Raw genomic sequence first — 19,270 nt, 5'->3', positions numbered from 1 at the left:
CATCAAGGAAATCAAGGCTCCTTTCATGTGTGATGTGCAAGACGGAATTGCTCTGCACGCAATAAAGGGGAATCGGGCCTCATCTCGCATCGAGGGGGAAGTCTCATAGTTTTTCTCGAGTTGCGGCGGGAACCTGGGGTATATTCTCGAGTTACGACGGGGATGGCCCTTCCACACACGTGTTTGTTCAGCCACGTCAGGACTCTTGCCTAGTTGCGAGGGACAACTCGGGATTCTCCTCGAGGCTTGGCAGGGCAATTGGAACGCCTCTCCAGCTGAGGCGGGAGACCAAGGGTCCCTTTCCAAGTGCCACAGGAATCCTGGGACTCCTATCAAGTTTCACGAGGAGTCAGGCATCGTCTCCTTTGGAGGCACTGATCTCCGCGTACCTCTGGAGTTTTCAAAGGATGTGAGGCTGTCGGTCGCGATGAGGTGGGGAACTAAGTCTTTCTCTGTGCTTTCCACAGGGGATTCAGACATCCTTTCGTCCTGGGAGATGCAAGACGAGCCTGCATTGAAGTCACTGCAGGGATATCCGGCCTTATTTCGAGTCAGGGCATCGCGGTGTCCATTCCACTTGAGGCCGCAAACTCAGGGTCCCTCTCACATACCTAGAGCTGAGAGAAGCCTCCTCTTGAGGTGCTTGTGGTAAGGTGGTATTCCTCTGGAGACGAATCCAGGGACTAACCTCTCTTTCGAGTTGATTTTTGGTCCACAGAGTTCTTTCGTGTTGCTACAGTGACCTCAGGATCCCTCTATCCTTGAAACAGTGTTCTTGGGGTTTCTCTGGAGTGCCATCAAGGAAATCAAGGCTCCTTTCATGTGTGATGTGCAAGACGGAATTGCTCTGCACGCAGTACAGGGGAATCGGGCCTCATCTCGCATCGAGGGGGAAGTCTCATGGTTTTTCTCGAGTTGCGGCAGGAACCTGGGGTATATTCTCGAGTTACGACGGGGATGGCCCTTCCACCCACGTGTTTGTTCAGCCACGTCAGGACTCCTGCCTAGTTGCGAGGGACAACTCGGGATTCTCCTCGAGGCTTGGCAGGGCAATTGGGACGCCTCTCCAGCTGAGGCGGGAGACCAAGGGTCCCTTTCCACGTGTCACAAGAATCCTGGGACTCCTATCAAGTTTCACAAGGAGTCAGGCATCGTCTCCTTTGGAGGCACTGATCTCCGCGTACCTCTGGAGTTTTCAAAGGATGTGAGGCCTCCGGTCGCGATGAGGTGGGAAACTAGGTGTTTCTCTGTGGTCTCCACAGGGGATTCAGACATCCTTTCTTCTTGGGAGATGCAAGACGAGCCTGCATTCAAGTCACTGCAGGGATATCCGGCCTTATTTCGAGTCAGGGCATCGCGGTGTCCATTCCACTTGAGGCCGCAAACTCAGGATCCCTCTCACATACCTAGAGCTGAGAGAAGCCTCCACTTGAGGTGCTTGTGGTAAGGTGGTATTCCTCAGGAGTCGAAGCCAGGGACTAACCTCTCATCTCGAGTTGATTTTGGGTCCACGGAGCTCTTTCGTGTTGCTACAGTGACCTCAGGATCCCTCTAGCCTTGAAACAGTGTTCTTGGGGTTTCTCTGGAGTGCCATGAAGGAAATCAAGGCTCCTTTCATGTGTGATGTGCAACACAGAATTGCTCTGCACGCAGTGCAGGGGAATCGGGCCTCATCTCGCGGCGAGGGGGAAGTCTCATGGTTTTTCTCGAGTTGCGGCGGGAACCTGGGGTATATTCTCGAGTTACGACGGGGATGGCCCTTCCACACACGTGTTTGTTCAGCCATGTCAGGACTCTTGCCTAGTTGCGAGACACAACTCGGGATTCTCCTCGAGGCTTGGCAAGGCAATTGGGACGCCTCTCCAGCTGAGGCGGGAGACCAAGGGTCCCTTTCCACGAGCCACAGGAATCCTGGGACTGCTATCAAGTTTCACGAGGAGTCAGGCATCGTCTCCTTTGGAGGCACTGATCTCCGAGTACCTCTGGAGTTTTCAAAGGATGTGAGGTCTCCGGTCGCGATGAGGGGGGGAACTAAGTCTTTCTCTGTGGTCTCCACAGGGGATTCAGACATCCTTTCATCTTGGGAGATGCAAGACGAGCCTGCATTCAAGTCACTGCAGGGATATCCAGCCTTATTTCACGTCAGGGCATCGCGGTGTCCATTCCACTTGAGGCCGCAAACTCAGGGTCCCTCTCACATACCTAGAGCTGAGAGAAGCCTCCTCTTGAGGTGCTTGTGGTAAGGTGGTATTCCTCTGGAGTCGAAGCCAGGGACTAACCTCTCATCTCGAGTTGATTTTTGGCCCACGGAGCTCTTTCGTGTTGCTACAGTGACCTCAGGATCCCTCTATCCTTGAAACAGTGTTCTTGGGGTTTCTCTGGAGTGCCATCAAGGAAATCAAGGCTCCTTTCATGTGTGATGTGCAACACAGAATTGCTCTGCACGCAGTGCAGGGGAATCGGGCCTCATCTCGCGGCGAGGGGGAAGTCTCATGGTTTTTCTCGAGTTGCGGCGGGAACCTGGGGTATATTCTCGAGTTACGACGGGGATGGCCCTTCCACACACGTGTTTGTTCAGCCACGTCAGGACTCTTGCCTAGTTGCGAGGGACAACTCGGGATTCTCCTCGAGGCTTGGCAGGGCAATTGGGACGCCTCTCCAGCTGAGGCGGGAGACCAAGTGTCCCTTTCCAAGTGCCACAGGAATCCTGGGACTCCTATCAAGTTTCACGAGGAGTCAGGCATCGTCTCCTTTGGAGGCACTGATCTCCGCGTACATCTGGAATTTTCAAAGGATGTGAGGCTATCGGTCGTGATGAGGTGGGGAACTAAGTCTTTCTCTGTGCTTTCCACAGGGGATTCAGACATCCTTTCGTCCTGGGAGATGCAAGACGAGCCTGCATTGAGGTCACTGCAGGGATATCCGGCCTTATTTCGAGTCAGGGCATCGCGGTGTCCATTCCACTTGAGGCCGCAAACTCAGGGTCCCTCTCACATACCTAGAGCTGAGAGAAGCCTCCTCTGGAGGTGCTTGTGGTAAGATGGTATTCCTCTGGAGACGAATCCAGGGACTAACCTCTCTTTTCGAGTTGATTTTTGGTCCACAGAGTTCTTTCGTGTTGCTACAGTGACCTCAGGATCCCTCTATCCTTGAAATAGTGTTCTTGGGGTTTCTCTGGAGTGCCATCAAGGAAATCAAGGCTCCTTTCATGTGTGATGTGCAACACGGAATTGCTCTGCACGCAATACAGGGGAATCGGGCCTCATCTCGCATCGAGGGGGAAGTCTCATGGTTTTTCTCGAGTTGCGGCGGGAACCTGGGGTATATTCTCGAGTTACGACGGGGATGGCCCTTCCACCCACGTGTTTGTTCAGCCACGTCAGGACTCCTGCCTAGTTGCCAGGGACAACTCGGGATTCTCCTCGAGGCTTGGCAGGGCAATTGGGACGCCTCTCCAGCTGAGGCGGGAGACCAAGTGTCCCTTTCCACGTGCCACAAGAATCCTGGGACTCCTATCAATTTTCACGAGGAGTCAGGCATCGTCTCCTTTGGAGGCACTGATCTCCGCGTACCTCTGGAGTTTTCAAAGGATGTGAGGCCTCTGGTCGCGATGAGGTGGGGAACTAGGTGTTTCTCTGTGGTCTCCACAGGGGATTCAGACATCCTTTCTTCTTGGGAGATGCAAGACGAGCCTGCATTCAAGTCACTGCAGGGATATCCGGCCTTATTTCGAGTCAGGGCATCGCGGTGTCCATTCCACTTGAGGCCGCAAACTCAGGATCCCTCTCACATACCTAGAGCTGAGAGAAGCCTCCTCTTGAGGTGCTTGTGGTAAGGTGGTATTCCTCAGGAGTCGAAGCCAGGGACTAACCTCTCATCTCGTGTTGATTCTTGGTCCACGGAGCTCTTTCGTGTTGCTACAGTGACCTCAGGATCCCTCTAGCCTTGAAACAGTGTTCTTGGGGTTTCTCTGGAGTGCCATGAAGGAAATCAAGGCTCCTTTCATGTGTGATGTGCAACACGGAATTGCTCTGCACGCAGTGCAGGGGAATCGGGCCTCATCTCGCGGCGAGGGGGAAGACTCATGGTTTTTCTCGAGTTGCGGCGGGAACCTGGGGTATATTCTCGAGTTACGACGGGGATGGCCCTTCCACAAATGTGTGTGTTCAGCCATGTCAGGACTCCTGCCTAGTTGCGAGGGACAACTCTGGATTCTCCTCGAGGCTTTGCAGGGCAATTGGGACGCCTCTCCAGCTGAGACGGGAGACCAAGTGTCCCTTTCCACGTGCCACAGGAATCCTGGGTCTCCTATCAAGTTTCACGAGGAGTCAGGCATCGTCTCCTTTGGAGGCACTGATCTCCGCATACCTCTGGAGTTTTCAAAGGATTTGAGGCCCCCGGTCGCGATGAGGTGGGGAACTAGGTCTTTCTCTGTGGTCTCCACAGCGGATTAAGACACCCTTTCGTCTTGAGAGATGCAAGACGAGCCTGCATTCCAGGCACTGCAGGGATATCCGGCCTTATTTCGAGTCAGGGCATCGCGGTGTCCATTCCACTTGAGGCCGCAAACTCAGGGTCCCTCTCACATACCTAGAGCTGAGAGAAGCCTCCTCTTGAGGTGCTTGTGGTAAGGTGGTATTCCTCTGGAGTCGAAGCCAGGAACTAACCTCTCATCTCGAGTTGATTTTGGGTCCACGGAGCTCTTTCGTGTTGCTACAGTGACCTCAGGATCCCTCTAGCCTTGAAACAGTGTTCTTGGGGTTTCTCTGGAGTGCCATGAAGGAAATCAAGGCTCCTTTCATGTGTGATGTGCAACACAGAATTGCTCTGCACGCAGTGCAGGGGAATCGGGCCTCATCTCGCGGCGAGGGGGAAGACTCATGGTTTTTCTCGAGTTGCGGCGGGAACCTGGGGTATATTCTCGAGTTACGACGGGGATGGCCCTTCCACACACGTGTTTGTTCAGCCATGTCAGGACTCTTGCCTAGTTGCGAGACACAACTCGGGATTCTCCTCGAGGCTTGGCAAGGCAATTGGGACGCCTCTCCAGCTGAGGCGGGAGACCAAGGGTCCCTTTCCACGAGCCACAGGAATCCTGGGACTCCTATCAAGTTTCACGAGGAGTCAGGCATCGTCTCCTTTGGAGGCACTGATCTCCGCGGACCTCTGGAGTTTTCAAAGGATGTGAGGCCTCCGGTCGCGATGAGGTGGGGAACTAAGTCGTTCTCTGTGGTCTCCACAGGGGATTCAGACATCCTTTCGTCCTGGGAGATGCAAGACGAGCCTGCATTCAAGTCACTGCAGGGATATCCAGCCTTATTTCGCGTCAGGGCATCGCGGTGTCCATTCCACTTGAGGCCGCAAACTCAGGGTCCCTCTCACATACCTAGAGCTGAGAGAAGCCTCCTCTTGAGGTGCTTGTGGTAAGGTGGTATTCCTCTGGAGTCGAAGCCAGGGACTAACCTCTCATCTCGTGTTGATTTTTGGTCCACGGAGCTCTTTCGTGTTGCTACAGTGACCTCAGGATCCCTCTAGCCTTGAAACAGTGTTCTTGGGGTTTCTCTGGAGTGCCATGAAGGAAATCAAGGCTCCTTTCATGTGTGATGTGCAACACGGAATTGCTCTGCACGCAGTGCAGGGGAATCGGGCCTCATCTCGCGGCGAGGGGGAAGTCTCATGGTTTTTCTCGAGTTGCGGCGGGAACCTGGGGTATATTCTCGAGTTACGACGGGGATGGCCCTTCCACACACGTGTTTGTTCAGCCACGTCAGGACTCTTGCCTAGATGCGAGGGACAACTCTGGATTCTCCTCGAGGCTTGGCAGGGCAATTGGGACGCCTCTCCAGCTGAGGCGGGAGACCAAGTGTCCCTTTCCAAGTGCCACAGGAATCCTGGGACTCCTATCAAGTTTCACGAGGAGTCAGGCATCGTCTCCTTTGGAGGCACTGATCTCCGCGTACCTCTGGAATTTTCAAAGGATGTGAGGCTATCGGTCGCGATGAGGTGGGGAACTAAGTCTTTCTCTGTGCTTTCCACAGGGGATTCAGACATCCTTTCGTCCTGGGAGATGCAAGACGAGCCTGCATTGAAGTCACTGCAGGGATATCCGGCCTTATTTCGAGTCAGGGCATCGCGGTGTCCATTCCACTTGAGGCCGCAAACTCAGGGTCCCTCTCACATACCTAGAGCTGAGAGAAGCCTCCTCTTGAGGTGCTTGTGGTAAGATGGTATTCCTCTGGAGACGAATCCAGGGACTAACCTCTCTTTTCGAGTTGATTTTTGGTCCACAGAGTTCTTTCGTGTTGGTACAGTGACCTCAGGATCCCTCTATCCTTGAAATAGTGTTCTTGGGGTTTCTCTGGAGTGCCATCAAGGAAATCAAGGCTCCTTTCATGTGTGATGTGCAAGACGGAATTGCTCTGCACGCAATACAGGGGAATCGGGCCTCATCTCGCATCGAGGGGGAAATCTCATGGTTTTTCTCGAGTCGCGGCGGGAACCTGGGGTATATTCTCGAGTTACGACGGGGATGGCCCTTCCACCCACGTGTTTGTTCAGCCACGTCAGGACTCCTGCCTAGTTGCGAGGGACAACTCGGGATTCTCCTCGAGGCTTGGCAGGGCAATTGGGACGCCTCTCCAGCTGAGGCGGGAGACCAAGGGTCCCTTTCCACGTGCCACAAGAATCCTGGGACTCCTATCAAGTTTCACGAGGAGTCAGGCATCGTCTCCTTTGGAGGCACTGATCTCCGCGTACCTCTGGAGTTTTCAAAGGATGTGAGGCTATCGGTCGCGATGAGGTGGGGAACTAAGTCTTTCTCTGTGCTTTCCACAGGGGATTCAGACATCCTTTCGTCCTGGGAGATGCAAGACGAGCCTGCATTGAAGTCACTGCAGGGATATCCGGCCTTATTTCGAGTCAGGGCATCGCGGTGTCCATTCCACTTGAGGCCGCAAACTCAGGGTCCCTCTCACATACCTAGAGCTGAGAGAAACCTCCTCTTGAGGTGCTTGTGGTAAGGTGGTATTCCTCTGGAGACGAATCCAGGGACTAACCTCTCTTTTCGAGTTGATTTTTGGTCCACAGAGTTCTTTCGTGTTGCTACAGTGACCTCAGGATCCCTCTAGCCTTGAAACAGTGTTCTTGGGGTTTCTCTGGAGTGCCATCAAGGAAATCAAGGCTCCTTTCATGTGTGATGTGCAAGACGGAATTGCTCTGCATGCAGTACAGGGGAATCGGGCCTCATCTCGCATCGAGGGGGAAGTCTCATGGTTTTTCTCGAGTTGCGGCGGGAACCTGGGGTATATTCTCGAGTTACAACGGGGATGGCCCTTCCACCCACGTGTTTGTTCAGCCACGCCAGGACTCCTGCCTAGTTGCGAGGGACAACTCAGGATTCTCCTCGAGGCTTGGCAGGGCAATTGGAACGCCTCTCCAGCTAAGGCGGGAGACCAAGAGTCCCTTTCCACGTGCCACAAGAATCCTGGGACTCCTATCAAGTTTCACGAGGAGTCAGGCATCGTCTCCTTTGGAGGCACTGATCTCCGCGTACCTCTGGAGTTTTCAAAGGATGTGAGGCCTCCGGTCGCGATGAGGTGGGGAACTAGGTGTTTCTCTGTGGTCTCCACAGGGGATTCAGACATCCTTTCTTCTTGGGAGATGCAAGACGAGCCTGCATTCAAGTCACTGCAGGGATATCGGGCCTTATTTCGAGTCAGGGCATCGCGGTGTCCATTCCACTTGAGGCCGCAAACTCAGGATCCCTCTCACATACCTAGAGCTGAGAGAAGCCTCCTCTTGAGGTGCTTGTGGTAAGGTGGTATTCCTCAGGAGTCGAAGCCAGGGACTAACCTCTCATCTCGTGTTGATTCTTGGTCCACGGAGCTCTTTCGTGTTGCTACAGTGACCTCAGGATCCCTCTAGCCTTGAAACAGTGTTCTTGGGGTTTCTCTGGAGTGCCCTCAAGGAAATCAAGGCTCCTTTCATGTGTGATGTGCAACACGGAATTGCTCTGCACGCAGTGCAGGGGAATCGGGCCTCATCTCGCGGCGAGGGGGAAGTCTCATGGTTTTTCTCGAGTTGCGGCGGGAACCTGGGGTATATTCTCGAGTTACGACGGGGATGGCCCTTCCACACACGTGTTTGTTCAGCCATGTCAGGACTCCTGCCTAGTTGCGAGGGACAACTCGGGTTTCTCCTCGAGGCTTTGCAGGGCAATTGGGACGCCTCTCCAGCTGAGACGGGAGACCAAGGGTCCCTTTCCACGTGCCACAGGAATCCTGGGTCTCCTATCAAGTTTCACTAGGAGTCAGGCATCGTCTCCTTTGGAGGCACTGATCTCCACATACCTCTGGAGTTTTCAAAGGATTTGAGGCCTCCTGCCTCGATGATGTGGGGAACTAGGTCTTTCTCTGTGGTCTCCACAGGTGATTCAGACATCCTTTCGTCTTGGGAGATGCAAGACGAGCCTGCATTCCAGTCACTGCAGGGATATCCGGCCTTATTTCGAGTCAGGGCATCGCGGTGTCCATTCCAATTGAGGCCGCAAACTCAGGGTCCCTCTCACATACCTAGAGCTGAGAGAAGCCTCCTCTTGAGGTGCTTGTGGTAAGGTGGTATTCCTCTGGAGTCGAAGCCAGGGACTAACCTCTCATCTCGAGTTGATTTTTGGTCCACGGAGCTCTTTCCTGTTGCTACAGTGACCTCAGGATCCCTCTAGCCTTGAAACAGTGTTCTTGGGGTTTCTCTGGAGTGCCATGAAGGAAATCAAGGCTCCTTTCATGTGTGATGTGCAACACAGAATTGCTCTGCACGCAGTGCAGGGGAATCGGGCCTCATCTCGCGGCGAGGGGGAAGTCTCATGGTTTTTCTCGAGTTGCGGCGGGAACCTGGGGTATATTCTTGAGTTACGACGGGGATGGCCCTTCCACACACGTGTTTGTTCAGCCACGTCAGGACTCTTGCCTAGTTGCGAGACACAACTCGGGATTCTCCTCGAGGCTTGGCAAGGCAATTGGGACGCCTCTCCAGCTGAGACGGGAGACCAAGGGTCCCTTTCCACGTGCCACAGGAATCCTGGGACTCCTATCAAGTTTCACGAGGAGTCAGGCATCGTCTCCTTTGGAGGCACTGATCTCCGCGTACCTCTGGAGTTTTCAAAGGATGTGAGGCTATCGGTCGCGATGAGGTGGGGAACTAGGTCTTTCTCTGTGGTCTCCACAGGGGATTCAGACATCTTTTCATCTTGGGAGATGCAAGACGAGCCTGCATTCAAGTCACTGCAGGGATATCCAGCCTTATTTCGCGTCAGGGCATCGCGGTGTCCATTCCACTTGAGGCCGCAAACTCAGGGTCCCTCTCACATACCTAGAGCTGAGAGAAGCCTCCTCTTGAGGTGCTTGTGGTAAGGTGGTATTCCTCTGGAGTCGAAGCCAGGGACTAACCTCTCATCTCGAGTTGATTTTTGGCCCACGGAGCTCTTTCGTGTTGCTACAGTGACCTCAGGATCCCTCTAGCCTTGAAACAGTGTTCTTGGGGTTTCTCTGGAGTGCCATCAAGGAAATCAAGGCTCCTTTCATGTGTGATGTGCAACACGGAATTGCTCTGCACGCAGTGCAGGGGAATCGGGCCTCATCTCGCGGCGAGGGGGAAGTCTCATGATTTTTCTCGAGTTGCGGCGGGAACCTGGGGTATATTCTCGAGTTACGACGGGGATGGCCCTTCCACCCACGTGTTTCTTCAGCGACGTCAGGACTCCTGCCTACTTGCGAGGGACAACTCTGGATTCTCCTCGAGGCTTGGCAGGGCAATTGGGACGCCTCTCCACCTGAGGCGGGAGACCAAGTGTCCCTTTCCAAGTGCCACAGGAATCCTGGGACTCCTATCAAGTTTCACGAGGAGTCAGGCATCGTCTCCTTTGGAGGCACTGATCTCCGCGTACCTCTGGAGTTTTCAAAGGATGTGAGGCTATCGGTCGCGATGAGGTGGGGAACTAAGTCTTTCTCTGTGCTTTCCACAGGGGATTCAGACATCCTTTCGTCCTGGGAGATGCAAGACGAGCCTGCATTCCAGTCACTGCAGGGATATCCGGCCTTATTTCGAGTCAGGGCATCGCGGTGTCCATTCCACTTGAGGCCGCAAACTCAGGGTCCCTCTCACATACCTAGAGCTGAGAGAAGCCTCCTCTTGAGGTGCTTGTGGTAAGGTGGTATTCCTCTGGAGACGAATCCAGGGACTAACGTCTCTTTTCGAGTTGATTTTTGGTCCACAGAGTTCTTTCGTGTTGCTACAGTGACCTCAGGATCCCTCTAGCCTTGAAACAGTGTTCTTGGGGTTTCTCTGGAGTGCCATCAAGGAAATCAAGGCTCCTTTCATGTGTGATGTGCAAGAGGGAATTGCTCTGCACGCAGTACAGGGGAATCTGGCCTCATCTCGCATCGAGGGGGAAGTCTCATGGTTTTTCTCGAGTTGCGGCGGGAACCTGGGGTATATTCTCGAGTTACGACGGGGATGGCCCTTCCACCCACGTGTTTCTTCAGCGACGTCAGGACTCCTGCCTAGTTGCGAGGGACAACTCGGGATTCTCCTCGAGGCTTGGCAGGGCAATTGGAACGCCTCTCCAGCTGAGGTGGGAGACCAAGGGTCCCTTTCCACGTGCCACAAGAATCCTGGGACTCCTATCAAGTTCCACGAGGAGTCAGGCATCGTCTCCTTTGGAGGCACTGATCTCCGCGTACCTCTGGAGTTTTCAAAGGATGTGAGGCCTCCGGTCGCGATGAGGTGGGGAACTAGGTGTTTCTCTGTGGTCTCCACAGGGGACTCAGACATCCTTTCTTCTTGGGAGATGCAAGACGAGCCTGCATTCAAGTCACTGCAGGGATATCCGGCCTTATTTCGAGTCAGGGCATCGCGGTGTCCATTCCACTTGAGGCCGCAAACTCAGGGTCCCTCTCACATACCTAGAGCTGAGAGAAGCCTCCTCTTGAGGTGCTTATGGTAAGGTGGTATTCCTCAGGAGTCGACGCCAGGGACTAACCTCTCATCTCGTGTTGATTCTTGGTCCACGGAGCTCTTTCGTGTTGCTACAGTGACCTCAGGATCTCTCTAGCCTTGAAACAGTGTTCTTGGGGTTTCTCTGGAGTGCCATCAAGGAAATCAAGGCTCCTTTCATGTGTGATGTGCAACACAGAATTGCTCTGCACGCAGTGCAGGGGAATCGGGCCTCATCTCGCGGCGAGGGGGAAGTCTCATGGTTTTTCTCGAGTTGCGGCGGGAACCTGGGGTATATTCTCCAGTTACGACGGGGATGGCCCTTCCACCCACGTGTTTCTTCAGTGACGTCAGGACTCCTGCCTAGTTGCGAGGGACAACTCTGGATTCTCCTCGAGGCTTGGCAGGGCAATTGGGACGCCTCTCCAGCTGAGGCGGGAGACCAAGTGTCCCTTTCCAAGTGCCACAGAAATCCTGGTACTCCTATCAAGTTTCACGAGGAGTCAGGCATCGTCTCCTTTGGAGGCACTGATCTCCGCGTACCTCTGGAGTTTTCAAAGGATGTGAGGCTATCGGTCGCGATGAGGTGGGGAACTAAGTCTTTCTCTGTGCTTTCCACAGGGGATTCAGACATCCTTTCGTCCTGGGAGATGCAAGACGAGCCTGCATTCAAGTCACTGCAGGGATATCCGGCCTTATTTCGAGTCAGGGCATCGTGGTGTCCATTCCACTTGAGGCCGCAAACTCAGGGTCCCTCTCACATACCTAGAGCTGAGAGAAGCCTCCTCTTGAGGTGCTTGTGGTAAGTTGGTATTCCTCTGGAGACGAATCCAGGGACTAACCTCTCTTTTCGAGTTGATTTTTGGTCCACAGAGTTCTTTCGTGTTGCTACAGTGACCTCAGGATCCCTCTATCCTTGAAACAGTGTTCTTGGGGTTTCTCTGGAGTGCCATCAAGGAAATCAAGGTTCCTTTCATGTGTGATGTGCAAGACGGAATTGCTCTGAACGCAGTACAGGGGAATCGGGCCTCATCTCGCATCGAGGGGGAAGTCTCATGGTTTTTCTCGAGTTGCGGCGGGAACCTGGGGTATATTCTCGAGTTACGACGGGGATGGCCCTTCCACCCACGTGTTTGTTCAGCCACGTCAGGACTCCTGCCTAGTTGCGAGGGACAACTCGGGATTCTCCTCGAGGCTTGGCAGGGCAATTGGAACGCCTCTCCAGCTGAGGCGGGAGACCAAGGGTCCCTTTCCACGTACCACAAGAATACTGGGACTCCTATCAAGTTTCACGAGGAGTCAGGCATCGTCTCCTTTGGAGGCACTGATCTCCACGTACCTCTGGAATTTTCAAAGGATGTGAGGCCTCCGGTCGCGATGAGGTGGGGAACTAGGTGTTTCTCTGTGGTCTCCACAGGGGATTCAGACATCCTTTCTTCTTGGGAGATGCAAGACGAGCCTGCATTGAAGTCAGTGGAGGGATATCCGGCCTTATTTTGAGTCAGGGCATCGCGGTGTCCATTCCACTTGAGGCCGCAAACTCAGGATCCCTCTCACATACCTAGAGCTGAGAGAAGCCTCCTCTTGAGGTGCTTGTGGTAAGGTGGTATTCCTCAGGAGTCGAAGCCAGGGACTAACCTCTCATCTCGTGTTGATTCTTGGTCCACGGAGCTCTTTCGTGTTGCTACAGTGACCTCAGGATCCCTCTAGCCTTGAAACAGTGTTCTTGGGGTTTCTCTGGAGTGCCATCAAGGAAATCAAGGCTCCTTTCATGTGTGATGTGCAACACGGAATTGCTCTGCACGCAGTGCAGGGGAATCGGGCCTCATCTCGCGGCGAGGGGGAAGTCTCATGGTTTTTCTCGAGTTGCGGCGGGAACCTGGGGTATATTCTCGAGTTACGACGGGGATGGCCCTTCCACTCACGTGTGTATTCATCCCTGTCAGGACTCCTGCCTAGTTGCGAGGGACAACTCGGGATTCTCCTCGAGGCTTGTCAGGGCAATTGGGACGCCTCTCCAGTTGAGACGGGAGACCAAGGGTCCCTTTCCACGTGCCACAGGAATCCTGGGTCTCCTATCAAGTTTCACGAGGAGTCAGGCATCGTCTCCTTTGGAGGCACTGATCTCCGCATACCTCTGGAGTTTTCAAAGGATGTGAGGCTATCGGTCGCGATGAGGTGGGGAACTAAGTCTTTCTCTGTGCTTTCCACAGGGGATTCAGACATCCTTTTGTCCTGGGAGATGCAAGACGAGCCTGCATTCAAGTCACTGCAGGGATATCCGGCCTTATTTCGAGTCAGGGCATCGCGGTGTCCATTCCACTTGAGGCCGCAAACTCAGGGTCCCTCTCACATACGTAGAGCTGAGAGAAGCCTCCTCTTGAGGTGCTTGTGGTAAGTTGGTATTCCGCTGGAGACGAATCCAGGGACTAACCTCTCTTTTCGAGTTGATTTTTGGTCCACAGAGTTCTTTCGTGTTGCTACAGTGACCTCAGGATCCCTCTATCCTTGAAACAGTGTTTTTGGGGTTTCTCTGGAGTGCCATCAAGGAAATCAAGGCTCCTTTCATGTGTGATGTGCAAGACGGAATTGCTCTGCACGCAGTACAGGGGAATCGGGCCTCATCTCGCATCGAGGGGGAAGTCTCATGGTTTTTCTCGAGTTGCGGCGGGAACCTGGGGTATATTCTCGAGTTACGACGGGGATGGCCCTTCCACCCACGTGTTTGTTCAGCCACGTCAGGACTCCTGCCTAGTTGCGAGGGACAACTCGGGATTCTCCTCGAGGCTTGGCAGGGCAATTGGAACGCCTCTCCAGCTGAGGCGGGAGACCAAGGGTCCCTTTCCACGTGCCACAAGAATCCTGGGACTCCTATCAAGTTTCACGAGGAGTCAGGCATCGTCTCCTTTGGAGGCACTGATCTCCACGTACCTCTGGAATTTTCAAAGGATGTGAGGCCTCCGGTCGCGATGAGGTGGGGAACTAGGTGTTTTTCTGTGGTCTCCACAGGGGATTCAGACATCCTTTCTTCTTGGGAGATGCAAGACGAGCCTGCATTGAAGTCAGTGGAGGGATATCCGGCCTTATTTTGAGTCAGGGCATCGCGGTGTCCATTCCACTTGAGGCCGCAAACTCAGGATCCCTCTCACATACCTAGAGCTGAGAGAAGCCTCCTCTTGAGGTGCTTGTGGTAAGGTGGTATTCCTCAGGAGTCGAAGCCAGGGACTAACCTCTCATCTCGTGTTGATTCTTGGTCCACGGAGCTCTTTCGTGTTGCTACAGTGACCTCAGGATCCCTCTAGCCTTGAAACAGTGTTCTTGGGGTTTCTCTGGAGTGCCATCAAGGAAATCAAGGCTCCTTTCATGTGTGATGTGCAACACGGAATTGCTCTGCACGCAGTGCAGGGGAATCGGGCCTCATCTCGCATCGAGGGGGAAGTCTCATGGTTTTTCTCGAGTTGCGGCGGGAACCTGGGGTATATTCTCGAGTTACGACGGGGATGGCCCTTCCACCCACGTGTTTGTTCAGCCACGTCAGGACTCCTGCCTAGTTGCGAGGGACAACTCGGGATTCTCCTCGAGGCTTGGCAGGGCAATTGGAACGCCTCTCCAGCTGAGGCGGGAGACCAAGGGTCCCTTTCCACGTGCCACAAGAATCCTGGGACTCCTATCAAGTTTCACGAGGAGTCAGGCATCGTCTCCTTTGGAGGCACTGATCTCCACGTACCTCTGGAATTTTCAAAGGATGTGAGGCCTCCGGTCGCGATGAGGTGGGGAACTAGGTGTTTCTCTGTGGTCTCCACAGGGGATTCAGACATCCTTTCTTCTTGGGAGATGCAAGACGAGCCTGCATTGAAGTCAGTGGAGGGATATCCGGCCTTATTTTGAGTCAGGGCATCGCGGTGTCCATTCCACTTGAGGCCGCAAACTCAGGATCCCTCTCACATACCTAGAGCTGAGAGAAGCCTCCTCTTGAGGTGCTTGTGGTAAGGTGGTATTCCTCAGGAGTCGAAGCCAGGGACTAACCTCTCATCTCGTGTTGATTCTTGGTCCAAGGAGCTCTTTCGTGTTGCTACAGTGACCTCAGGATCCCTCTAGCCTTGAAACAGTGTTCTTGGGGTTTCTCTGGAGTGCCATCAAGGAAATCAAGGCTCCTTTCATGTGTGATGTGCAACACGGAATTGCTCTGCACGCAGTGCAGGGGAATCGGGCCTCATCTCGCATCGAGGGGGAAGTCTCATGGTTTTTCTCGAGTTGCGGCGGGAACCTGGGGTATATTCTCGAGTTACGACGGGGATGGCCCTTCCACACACGTGTGTGTTCAGCCATGTCAGGACTCCTGCCTAGTTGCGAGGGACAACTCGGGATTCTCCTCGAGGCTTGGCAGGGAAATTGGGACGGCTCTCCAGCTGAGACGGGAGACCAAGGGTCCCTTTCCACGTGCCACAGGAATCCTGGGTCTCCTATCAAGTTTCACGAGGAGTCAGGCATCGTCTCCTTTGGAGGCACTGATCTCCGCATACCTCTGGAGTTTTCAAAGGATTTGAGGCCTCCTGTCGCGATGAGGTGGGGAACTAGGTCTTTCTCTGTGGTCTCCACAGGGGATTCAGACACCCTTTCGTCTTGGGAGATGCAAGACGAGCCTGCATTCCAGTCACTGCAGGGATATCCGGCCTTATTTCGAGTCAGGGCATCGCGGTGTCCATTCCACTTGAGGCCGCAAACTCAGGGTCCCTCTCACATACCTAGAGCTGAGAGAAGCCTCCTCTTGAGGTGCTTGTGGTAAGGTGGTATTCCTCTGGAGTCGAAGCCAGGGACTAACCTCTCATCTCGAGTTGATTTTGGGTCCACGGAGCTCTTTCGTGTTGCTACAGTGACCTCAGGATCCCTCTAGCCTTGAAACAGTGTTCTTGGGGTTTCTCTGGAGTGCCATGAAGGAAATCAAGGCTCCTTTCATGTGTGATGTGCAACACGGAATTGCTCTGCACGCAGTGCAGGGGAATCGGGCCTCATCTCGCGGCGAGGGGGAAGTCTCATGGTTTTTCTCGAGTTGCGGCTGGAACCTGGGGTATATTCTCGAGTTACGACGGGGATGGCCCTTCCACACACGTGTGTGTTCAGCCACGTCAGGACTCTTGCTAGTTGCGAGACACAACTCGGGATTCTCCTCGAGGCTTGGCAAGGCAATTGGGACGCCTCTCCAGCTGAGGCGGGAGACCAAGGGTCCCTTTCCACGTGCCACAGGAATCCTGGGACTCCTATCAAGTTTCACGAGGAGTCAGGCATCGTCTCCTTTGGAGGCACTGATCTCCGCGTACCTCTGGAGTTTTCAAAGGATGTGAGGCCTCCGGTCGCGATGAGGTGGGGAACTAGGTGTTTCTCTGTGGTCTCCACAGGGGATTCAGACATCCTTTCATCTTGGGAGATGCAAGACGAGCCTGCATTCAAGTCACTGCAGGGATATCCAGCCTTATTTCGCGTCAGGGCATCGCGGTGGCCATTCCACTTGAGGCCGCAAACTCAGGGTCCCTCTCACATACCTAGAGCTGAGAGAAGCCTCCTCTTGAGGTGCTTGTGGTAAGGTGGTATTCCTCTGGAGTCGAAGCCAGGGAGTAACCTCTCATCTCGAGTTGATTTCTGGCCCACGGAGCTCTTTCGTGTTGCTACAGTGACCTCAGGATCCCTCTAGCCTTGAAACAGTGTTCTTGGGGTTTCTCTGGAGTGCCATGAAGGAAATCAAGGCTTCTTTCATGTGTGATGTGCAACACGGAATTGCTTGCACGCAGTGCAGGGGAATCGGGCCTCATCTCGCATCGAGGGGGAAGTCTCATGGTTTTTCTCGAGTTGCGGCGGGAACCTGGGGTATATTCTCGAGTTACGACGGGGATGGCCCTTCCACCCACGTGTTTCTTCAGCGACGTCAGGACTCCTGCCTAGTTGCGAGGGACAACTCTGGATTCTCCTCGAGGCTTGGCAGGGCAATTGGGACGCCTCTCCAGCTGAGGCGGGAGACCAAGTGTCCCTTTCCAAGTGCCACAGGAATCCTAGGACTCCTATCAAGTTTCACGAGGAGTCAGGAATCGTCTCCTTTGGATGCACTGATCTCCGCGTACCTCTGGAGTTTTCAATGGATGTGAGGCTATCGGTCGCGATGAGGTGGGGAACTAAGTCTTTCTCTGTGCTTTCCACAGGGGATTCAGACATCCTTTCGTCCTGGGAGATGTAAGACGAGCCTGCATTGAAGTCACTGCAGGGATATCCGGCCTTATTTCGAGTCAGGGCATCGCGGTGTCCATTCCACTTGAGGCCGCAAACTCAGGGTCCCTCTCACATACCTAGAGCTGAGAGAAGCCTCCTCTTGAGGTGCTTGTGGTAAGGTGGTATTCCTCTGGAGAGGAATCCAGGGACTAACCTCTCTTTTCGAGTTGATTTTTGGTCCACAGAGTTCTTTCGTGTTGCTACAATGACCTCAGGATCCCTCTATCCTTGAAACAGTGTTCTTGGGGTTTCTCTGGAGTGCCATCAAGGAAATCAAGGCTCCTTTCATGTGTGATGTGCAAGACGGAATTGCTCTGCACGCAGTACAGGGGAATCGGGCCTCATCTCGCATCGAGGGGGAAGTCTCATGGTTTTTCTCGAGTTGCGGCGGGAACCTGGGGTATATTCTCGAGTTACGACGGGGATGGCCCTTTCACCCACGTGTTTGTTCAGCCACGTCAGGACTCCTGCCTAGTTGCGAGGGACAACTCGGGATTCTCCTCGAGGCTTGGCAGGGCAATTGGAACGCCTCTCCAGCTGAGGCGGGAGACCAAGGGTCCCTTTCCACGTGCCACAAGAATCCTGGGACTCCTATCAAGTTTCACGAGGAGTCAGGCATCGTCTCCTTTGGAGGCACTGATCTCCATGTACCTCTGGAGTTTTCAAAGGATGTGAGGACTCTGGTCGCGATGAGGTGGGGAACTAGGTGTTTCTCTGTGGTCTCCACAGGGGATTCAGACATCCTTTCTTCTTGGGAGATGCAAGACGAGCCTTCATTCAAGTCACTGGAGGGATATCCGGCCTTATTTCGAGTCAGGGCATCGCGGTGTCCATTCCACTTGAGGCCGCAAACTCAGGATCCCTCTCACGTACCTAGAGCTGAGAGAAGCCTCCTCTTGAGGTGCTTGTGGTAAGGTGGTATTCCTCAGGAGTCGAAGCCAGGGACTAACCTCTCATCTCGTGTTGATTCTTGTTCCACGGAGCTCTTTCGTGTTGCTACAGTGACCTCAGGATCCCTCTAGCCTTGAAACAGTGTTCTTGGGGTTTCTCTGGAGTGCCATCAAGGAAATCAAGGCTCCTTTCATGTGTGATGTGCAACACGGAATTGCTCTGCACGCAGTGCAGGGGAATCGGGCCTCATCTCGCGGCGAGGGGGAAGTCTCATGGTTTTTCTCGAGTTGCGGCGGGAACCTGGGGTATATTCTCGAGTTACGACGGGGATGGCCCTTCCACACATGTGTGTGTTCAGCCATGTCAGGACTCCTGCCTAGTTGCGAGGGACAACTCGGGATTCTCCTCGAGGCTTGGCAGGGCAATTGGGACGCCTCTCCAGCTGAGACGGGAGACCAAGGGTCCCTTTCCACGTGCCACAGGAATCCTGGGTCTCCTATCAAGTTTCACGAGGAGTCAGGCATCGTCTCCTTTGGAGGCACTGATCTCCGCATACCTCTGGAGTTTTCAAAGGATTTGAGGCCTCCTGTCGCGATGAGGTGGGGAACTAGGTCTTTCTCTGTGGTCTCCACAGGGGATTCAGACACCCTTTCGTCTTGGGAGATGCAAGACGAGCCTGCATTCCAGTCACTGCAGGGATATCCGGCCTTATTTCGAGTCAGGGCATCGCGGTGTCCATTCCACTTGAGGCCGCAAACTCAGGGTCCCTCTCACATACCTAGAGCTGAGAGAAGCCTCCTCTTGAGGTGCTTGTGGTAAGGTGGTATTCCTCTGGAGTCGAAGCCAGGGACTAACCTCTCATCTCGAGTTGATTTTTGGTCCACGGAGCTCTTTCGTGTTGCTACAGTGACCTCAGGATCCCTCTAGCCTTGAAACAGTGTTCTTGGGGTTTCTCTGGAGTGCCATGAAGGAAATCAAGGCTCCTTTCATGTGTGATGTGCAACACGGAATTGCTCTGCACGCAGTGCAGGGGAATCGGGCCTCATCTCGCGGCGAGGGGAAAGTCTCATGGTTTTTCTCGAGTTGCGGCGGGAACTTGGGGTATATTCTCGAGTTACGACGGGGATGGCCC

The sequence above is a fragment of the Cervus elaphus genome, unplaced genomic scaffold (genome assembly GCF_910594005.1).
Source record: "Cervus elaphus unplaced genomic scaffold, mCerEla1.1, whole genome shotgun sequence".
Lineage (NCBI taxonomy): Eukaryota > Metazoa > Chordata > Mammalia > Artiodactyla > Cervidae > Cervus > Cervus elaphus.
This window is presented reverse-complemented; position numbering follows the sequence as displayed.